The following is a 7,707-nucleotide window of genomic DNA, read 5'->3' as shown; positions in this document are numbered from 1 at the left end:
ATTATTATTAATCGCAGAAACATTAGCTACATTAGCAATGCTCAGATTATCTAACTTTTGGCATATAGAGGTCAGTTGAGCTTGCAAAAAGGATACAGAGTCAACACTATGTTTCCCCTTGTTAGCAAATCCTCTAGGATTCCCATATTGGGAATTGTGTATCGCCATGTCTTCAATAACCTGACCTGCATCTTCAACATCAAGATTCATAAATCTCCCACTAGCTACAGAATCTAAAATTATTCGAGAAGAATTTCCAAGGCCATTATAAAAGGCTTGGATTAACTGCCATTGTGCTAAATTATGGTGGGGGAAGTCTCTTTGTAGATCCTTGAACCTCTCCCAAGCCTCATATAAAGATTCATCGGCTTCTTGGGCAAAAATCTGAATCGCACTCCGTAGTACGACTGTTCTCTCTGCAGGATAGTACTTGTTATAAAAATTCAAAACCAGAGTTTCCCAGTCAGTTATACCAAGTGCAGTTCTATTTAAGCCATTAAACCACAATTTAGCTTTTCCAGTTAAAGAGAAGGGAAAGATAATCTCCCTAATTTGGTCTTGAGTGACCCCGGCTTGCCTGAGGGTATTGCAATATTGACAATAGTCGGCAATGTGAAGATTTGGGTCTTCACCCTTGGCTCCACTAAATTTCTTCCTCTCTATCATCGTTATAAATTGAGGTTTAATTTCGAATTGAACCCCATCAAGAGCCGGAGTAGGGGTGAGATGCGGAAAATCTGTAAGCTTTGGTTGTGAGTAATCACTAAGCTTCTTTGGAACCACCATCTCTGATTCTGCGTCTGATGATACCTCTGAATCGATAGAACCAGTTGGAGGATTGGGGTGATTATTATTATTATCATCAGAATCCCCCAGAATTTGCTTATAGAGATTTTTCTGTCTATGAAAGGAGCGTTCAATCTCGGGATCGAATGGGATGTACCCCGATCTGGAACACCTGGGCTTAAACAAAAACTAGAAGCAAATGTGAGAATTGCCTCAAAGAACTAACGTTCTCTGAGACAAAAAGAAAATAACCTGGACTACAAAAATAATCAGAAATAAAAATAAAACCGTCTCCTCGGCAACGGCGCCAAATTTTGACAGGGTAAAGTCGTATCCCCTAATAAAAAATAATTCCTAAGTCCTCTAACTAAAGTAGATAGGGAAGTAGGGTCGAACTCCACAGGGAAACAAGTCTTTCTATTCCTAATTAACAAATATAATCTAGATTATGAAGTAGCCAATATTTATATTTGAATAATAAACTAAACTACGGAGATTAAGAATAAGGAGAAAATAATATAAAGGGATCTAGGGTATAGGTTCACCAATAAATAATATTCCAGGGTTGAATATAATAATCATTCGTCAATGCATAATTAATCAGATCATAAAGGGCTTTCGCTACGTATTATAATCACACAATTAATTTACCGGTATTAAATCTCATCTTTCGAATCTCGACCTAACCATTTATAAATTAACCTGCCTATTGAAACTAGACCTAAACATTAATTCTCATATGTCAAATCTCGAATCAATATTGCCAAACTCATGCATAAAAGATCAGGCCTAATCTAGTCACAGAGCATTAAATCAATCAATAGGAAATTAATTAAGCATTGACAATCAATAACAATAAATTACCCCTTCATATTATTTATGGATCCTTACAAACCCTAGAAATAAAACTACTCACAAATAATTAAATCTAAACTAATCAAAGCAATAAAGAAAGACATGATTAAAGGAACAAAATAACAACTAAGATTAAGGGAAGAGAAATAGTTACCAAAGGAAATCTGTATTAATGAAAATAATTAAGAATAAGAGTTGAGAGAGAAATTAAGAGAGAGAAAAATCCTAAGTAGAGAGAGAAAATCTAAGAAAGAAGGTTTTCTAAAATTATGTACATAATTCGTACTTAAACATTCCCCAAAACAAAAATTAAAACTAGACTAATCAGGTCTGAGAAAAACACGCGCCCGATCGCGCGAAGGGCCGCCCGATCGGGCCCGCCTTTTTTGCTTTGCCCGCTGCTGGTGTGCCGCGCCCGATCGAGCTTATGCTCACCCGATCGGGGGCGCCTCTTCCTTGAGGGTCCTTATGCACGCAGCCGCCCGATCGGGCCCGGTCTTCTTCGAGGCTCGGATTTCGATTGGGCTCAATTCCTTGGCCCAATCTAAGTTTCCTCATCGGGTCTTGATTAAACGATCCAATAACCTCGGTATCTCATACCGAGCCCTTAATCATCGGCTCTCACCGATCCTGGGCTTCAAAAGTGGTCGTGTCCTTCTAGCTTCTGTAGTTGATCCATAAAACCCGGGAAAATGCTCCAAAAGTGCAATTTCCTGTAAAATACAACTAAAACTACAAAAACACTAGAAAACACAAATTAGTAATAAAAGGGGCTCGAAAGAGCCAAAAACACTACTAGTTATGACTAAGGGACGGGGGTAAATTACTATATAAAATGGACATATCACTATTTGGGAGAGAAAAGGATGATCCAACATACAAAGAGGATAACTCCTCGCTCATTCAGACAGTCCTACAAAGCGAAAGCTTCGATCCCTCGAAGCTAATTACTCCAGCGGAAGGATCACTGCAAGGGTGGCGCAAGACCGTCAAAGTGACTACTCCAAGTGGAAGGAAGATCTCCATCACAACGGGGCAAGGACCGATGTTCGGAGAGTCGTCTGAGTCAGAGTCAGAGTCTCTCCCTATAGAGTCATCTAAGTCCTTAGTTGTAGCACCACCTCCTTCTATCCCTTCCCCTAGAATAGTTAGTGATCAAGTCCCTGAGGACATTTCCCTCTTTGATGTAATGATCTCAGAGTTTAATATAATGGCTTCTTCTACTTACTTCTTGTGTTCTTCTCTAGCCCAAGATGACGAGCATTGCTTAACTCACAATGAAAAAGACAAAAAACTTATTAAAGAAATGAAAACACTTGAAAAGAAAACACCGATAATTGAAGAAACCGAGACGGTTGATATCTCAAATGATTCAACCAATAAAAGAGAAGTTAAAATCGGACTAACACTTAATGAACAAGAAAGAACCGATTTAATTAACTTGCTTACAGAATTCATCGATGTATTCTCTTGGTCATACGAAGATATGCCAGGCATTAATAGAGAAATAGCTCAACACACCATACCACTAATTCCAGGAATGAAACCTGTAAAACAAAAGTTACGTCAAATGAAACCCGACGTAGCTCTTAAAATAAAAGAGGAAGTTCAAAAACAAATAACTGCAGGTTTCATCAAGGTATCCAAATACCCCGAATGGGTCGCCAACGTTGTCCCAGTTCCGAAAAGGATGGAAAGGTAAGAATGTGTGTCGACTATAGAGATCTAAATATGGCAAGTCCAAAGGACGACTTCCCTTTACCACACATTGATATTCTGGCGGATAACACAGCAAATCATGCACTTCTCTCGTTCATGGATGGATACGCGGGCTACAATCAGATTCTCATGGCAGAAGAAGACATGGAGAAAACAACCTTCATAACACCATGGGGCACTTACTGCTACACGGTAATGCCATTCGGGTTGAAAAACGCGGGTGCTACTTACCAACGAGCAGCGACTGCCTTGCTCCATGACATGATGCATAAAGAAGTTGAAGTATACGTGGACGACATGATTGTAAAATCAAAAGATCGCCCAGGCCATCAGGTAGCCTTAAGGAAATTCTTCGAAAGACTAAGAAAATACAATATGAGGTTGAACCCATCTAAATGTGCTTTTGGAGTCACCTCAGGCAAACTTTTGGGTTATGTCATAAGCTCTAAAGGAATAGAGATAGACCCAACCATGATCAAGGCAATCATGTCAATGCCACCGCCCAAAACCGAGAAGCAAATTCGAGGATTTATTGGCCGGTTGCAATACATAAGCAGGTTCATATCAAAATTGACGACAATATGTGAACCAATCTTTAAAAAGCTTAAAAAGAATGTACCAGTGATATGGGATGACGAGTGTCAAAAAGCCATTGAAAAGATCAAAGCCTATCTCGCAAATCCTCCCGTATTAGCACCAGCACTTCCGGGAATACCTCTTAGGATGTACTTAACAGTTACCAAAGAGACAATGGGGGCCATGCTAGCACAAGAAGTAGAAGGCAAAGAAAATGCGATCTACTATCTAAGCAAGAAAATGTTCGAATATGAAGCACGCTATACACCACTTGAGAAATTGTGCCTCGCATTGGTGTGGGCCAGGCCACGACCAAGTTAAGACACTACATGCTCGTGCATACAGTCTTCGTAGTTTCCCGGCTAGATCCACTCAAGTATTTATTCGAGAAATCTACACTCAACGGGCGTATATCAAGATGGATAGTCAACTTAACCCAGTTTGATGTAAGGTTCATGCCACAAAAGGCTATCAAAGGATCTGTGGTATCGGATTTTCTAGCAGATTTTCCAATAGAAGACTCGACGCCAATAGACGACAACAAATTTCCAGACGAAGACTTGATGGTCACTGAAGATGATACTTAGACCTTGTACTTCGACGGAGCCTCAAACCAAAAGGGATGTGGAGTTGGAGTATTACTAGTCTCACCTAAAGAAGAGCATGTTCCAATCTCCATAAAGCTTGATTTCGACGTTACCAACAATGCTGTTGAATACGAAGCATGCGTAGTAGGCCTTGAAACAGCTTTGGCATTGGGAGTAAAAAAGTTACGGATATTCGGAGAATCTTCATTGATCATCAATCAAATTTCCAAAAGGTGGAAAGTAAGGAGCGAAAGTCTAGCCCCTTACCAGACTTATCTGGAAACCCTTACTAATCAATTAGAAAAGGTAGAATACACATATCTACCTAGAGAAGAAAATCAATTTGCTGATGCCTTGGCAAGACTAGCCTCAATGGTTAGGATTCCTACGGAAATCGAGCAAATGCCTCTAACTATAGAAAAAAGGCACAAACCGGCCTATATTCAAGCTATAAAAGATAAGGAAGTTATCCAGGATGATGAAGAAGAAGAAGAACCGTGGTATACGGATATACTCAATTATGTCACCAAAGGAGAATACCCTCCCCATGCTGACAAAAGAGCAAAACGAGCACTAAGACTCTTGGCTTCCCAATACGTACTCATAGACAACGAGCTACATAAAAGGGTACCTAAGGGTCGAGCTCTCTTATGTGTAGGAAAAAAGGATGCCCAAAGAGCAATGAGGATAATCCACGAAGGAATTTGTGGAACTCACGTAAATGGCAAAATGTTAGTCCAAAAGATAATGCGAGAAGGGTACTATTGGACTACAATGAATAGGGATTTCCATCAATACGTAAAAAGATGACCTAAGTGCCAAATCTACGCTAATCTACAACATGTTCCTCCATCTTTGCTTTACACCTACACGTCGCCATGGCCATTCTCTACATGGGGAATTGACATCATTGGAAAAATCACTCCCCCAAGAACAGGAGGTCACGAATATATCTTAGTGGCAATTGATTACTTCACAAAGTGGGTCGAAGCACAATCGTATGCTAAACTCACCGCAAAACATGTAGCAGTCATTATCGAAAGAAATATTATTTGTAGATATGGAGTCCCACATGAAATGATAAGTGACAATGGAACTCACTTTCAAGCCAAATGTGAAGAGTTGCTACAAAAATATGGTATTCAACATCATCATTCCTCTCCTCATAGACCTCAGGCAAATGGAGCAGTCGAAGCGGCTAATAAAAATCTAAAGACTATCATCGAGAAAATGACGGAAAATTACAAGGATTGGCCTTACAAACTTCACTTAGCATTGTGGGGTTATCGCACGTCAATTCGCAAAACAGGAAATACGCCATTTTCCTTGGTTTATGGAATGGATGTCGTACAACCTGTCGAACTAGAGATTCCATCTCTACGTATCGAATTAGAGAGAAAACTCGATGAAGTTGAATGGACTAGGGAAAGATATGAGGAGTTAGTTCTACTTGATGAAAAACGACTTGAAGCTCTACATCACACTCAATGTTACCAAACTCGTATGGCTAGGCATTTTAATAAGAAGGTCAAGACAAGAAACATCAAAGTAGGAGACTTGGTGTTAAAAGTGTTAAGGAAAAATGTTTTAGATCCAAGGGGAAAATTCAGACCTAATTGGTCTGGACCCTACATTGTCAAAACAATCCTGTCAGGAGGTGCAACAAAATTAACTGACATGAATGGCAATGAGTTCTCGAACATGACAAATCTTGACCAACTTAAAAAATACTACCCATAATCACTTGAGTAGGACACTCAAGAGAGCTACGTTTGGCCTGATTCCTTAAGAAAGGATACGTAGGCAACCCTTTACGGGTGCGACCACTTTATTTTTTTCAAATCTCGCATCCCAGACTTAATAAAAAATTCAACAGGAAATCGACGAAACAACGGCGTCACAGAAAAAATTCTGGCGCCAGCCGATGAACGTTAGCGCCAGATGACAGCCTCCGTCGCCTGACACCAGACTGCCGCTGCTGGCGCCAGTCACAGAATTGCGGCGCCAATTTACTGTAAAATGTTGGGGAATATTTCGGTGTTTTTCGGAACATTTTCGACTTCCGTACTCGAAATTTTTTTTTCTGTTTTCATTGCTTTAGTAAATTAAATCTAAAATAAATAATTCAACTACAAAAGCTGGAATTTCATTAATAAAATAAATTACATTATTGATGGAATTTAAATAAAGCTTAAATAAATTAACTTTGAAAAAGGCTAAGTCTAATAATTGAAAATTAAGCAATGCTCTTAATCTTTTTTCTCTTTCTTAACCCTCTTCCAATTCTTATCTGCATCTTCTTCCTCATACATAACCTTAGCTAGTAGGCATCCTTTAGAGGACCTACATTCAATCTTTGAGTAAATAGTCTCTCCCTTAGCTAGGACCCCATGCTTCTTTTCTACCCAAGCTTTCTTCTCTGTGGTGTCAGCTTTCCTTTTTCCTTTATCTTTCGCAGAACTTCTTTTCTTAGGCATTGTAGGTGTTTTGAACTCAATTCTTTCACCCAAGAGTTCCTAAACAGGAATCACTTTGTCACCTAGATGACTCTTCACATCAGTTTTACTCTGATATTTCTTCACGTCCTTTGAAGGTTTCTTCAGAAGCCACTTCCTCACATCATTGGGCAAGGAAGGAGGAACCTTTTGGGTAATCACTTCCCATAAAGGTCTAGCGCTCCAATAAGCATCAAATTTGTCTACTTCCTGGGAGACAGGGAACTCATAGGGACGACGAAGGTCACCGGAAGGAATTGTCTGAAGTAGACCGTACTGTCTTTTACCCTGCAGGGATAATAAAAAGTCATTCGGGACAAGCTTGGAAGACGGCAGAAAGGTTGCTTGTTAACACCAACCATCTTTTCTATTTTCCACCAAGGATTGACCCACTTGATGGCAAAATTGTAAGACTCGAAGACCTTCTTCCATTCATGGTGCCCCATCTTAGAGAAGCGTTTCCTTCTTCTCACGAAGCAATTTGGAGTATACTTCTCAATATTGTCTGGAGGGCTAATTAATTCCAGTCTTTCCATTAGCCACATCTGTAAAATAATTTCAATGCAAATAAATTATTATTACTATAAAAAAATATATTTTTGATTTCTGTAATTAAAAATAATATTTTTCTACCTGTAATATAATTGGAGAGCCCCGAAAAGGCGCTTTTGGATTTTTCTTTAATTCAT

The 7,707-nt window shown here is 39.4% G+C and overlaps 1 non-coding gene across 1 annotated transcript; it reads left to right on the top strand.

Annotated features, from left to right (window-relative positions):
* The first annotated feature begins 298 nt into the window (after nt 1-298).
* On the top strand, nt 299-405 carry LOC145608075 (small nucleolar RNA R71). Its single transcript, XR_014105719.1, has one exon. It is a non-coding gene; the product is annotated as a small nucleolar RNA R71 (small nucleolar RNA).
* Nucleotides 406-7,707: the final 7,302 nt, after the last annotated feature.

Source organism: Chenopodium album, chromosome 2, assembly GCF_948465745.1.
Source record: "Chenopodium album chromosome 2, dcCheAlbu1.1, whole genome shotgun sequence".
NCBI lineage: Eukaryota > Viridiplantae > Streptophyta > Magnoliopsida > Caryophyllales > Amaranthaceae > Chenopodium > Chenopodium album.
The sequence above is the reverse complement of the archived record's forward strand: the minus strand, read 5'-3'. Positions and strand labels throughout refer to the sequence as shown.